This window comes from Lissotriton vulgaris, chromosome 8 (genome assembly GCF_964263255.1).
Source record: "Lissotriton vulgaris chromosome 8, aLisVul1.2, whole genome shotgun sequence".
NCBI classification, from domain to species: domain Eukaryota; kingdom Metazoa; phylum Chordata; class Amphibia; order Caudata; family Salamandridae; genus Lissotriton; species Lissotriton vulgaris.
The window spans coordinates 408,132,553-408,134,169 of record NC_141696.1 but is presented as its reverse complement, the minus strand read 5'-3'; positions in this window follow the sequence as shown (position 1 = coordinate 408,134,169).

Below are 1,617 nucleotides of genomic sequence, written 5' to 3'. Positions count from 1 at the left end.
ACCCCCGTACAGCACAAGGACATCGGTTCATCCTGGTACTGGTGGACCACGCCACCCGCTACCCTGAGGCTGTTCCCCTGCGAACTGTGACAGCCCCGGTAGTCGGCCGGGCCCTGATGGGGATCTTCTCCCGTGTGGGCTTCCCCCGAGAAGTCGTCAGTGACCGAGGCACGAACTTTATTTCAAAATACATGAAGTCCCTCTGGCAACAGTGTGGGGTCACCTACCGATTCACGACCCCCTATCACCCTCAAGGAAATGGACTCGTTGAGCGGTTCAACTGCACGCTCAAAGGGATGATTGGGGGGTTGGAAGAGCCCCTCCGTCGCCAGTGGGATGTGCAACTACCGTGCCTTCTCTTCGCCTACCGAGAAGTCCCCCAGAAATCCCTCGGCTTCAGCCCGTTCGAACTCTTGTATGGGCATCCGGTGCGAGGGCCGCTCAGCCTAATCAAGGAAGGCTGGGAAATGCCCCCTCTAAAGAACCCCCCAGATGTCTTCAAATACCTCCTAACCCTCCGCAACCAGACTCGACGATTCAGGGAAATGGCAAAAGCAAACTTGGAGGCCAGTCAAGAGGACATGAAAAAGTGGTATGACCAAAATGCCTCCTCCATCGAATTTGAACCCGGCCAACAAGTATGGGTGATGTCCCCCACCGAACCATGCGCCCTGCAAGACAAGTGGACGGGGCCCTTCAAAGTAGTCGAGCGCAAGGGCCCTGTCACCTATCTCATCGACATGGAATCTTCACGGAACCCCCTCCGGGTCCTCCACGCTAATAGACTGAAACCCCATTTCGTGCGGTCAGAACTCAGCCTCCTGATGGCCACAGACAATGGAGCCGAAGAAGACTCCGAACCCCTCCCTGACCTCCTACGGACTCGGGAGAAAGACGGCTCCGTGGACGGGGTCCGACTCTCGGAGGCCCTCACCCTGGAACAACGCCAAGAATGTCGAGACCATCTGCTGCAGTTCGCCAGCCTGTTCTCCCTCACCCCAGGTGTCACCTCCTGGTGTGTGCACGACGTGGACACGGGGGACAGCCCCCCTATCCGCCACCGGGCCTACCGCGTACCAGATCGGGTACGGGCCTGCATCCAAGAAGAGGTGACCAAGATGCTCACGCTCGGGGTCATTGAGGCCTCAGACAGCCCCTGGGCCAGCCCAGTAGTACTGGTCCCCAAAGCAGCCACCCCCGGCACCACACCGGAACTCCGGTTCTGCGTCGACTACCGGGGCTTGAATGCGGTCACCAGAACAGACGCACATCCCATCCCCCGGGCGGATGAACTAATCAACCGCATGGGAGCTGCCCGCTACCTCAGCATTTTCGACCTGACGGCGGGCTACTGGCAGATCGGCCTCACACCCCGGGCCCAAGAACGTTCTGCATTTTCCACTCCTGACGGCCATTATCATTTCAAGGTCATGCCCTTCGGCATGAAGAATGCCCCAGCAACGTTTCAGCGACTCGTTAACCAGGTCTTGGCCGGACTCGAAGGATTCAGTGCCGCCTACCTAGACGACATCGCTGTATACAGCCACCACTGGTCCGACCACCTCCATCACCTCCGAGAGGTGTTACAGGCCCTTCAGCGAGCTGGCCTCACGATCA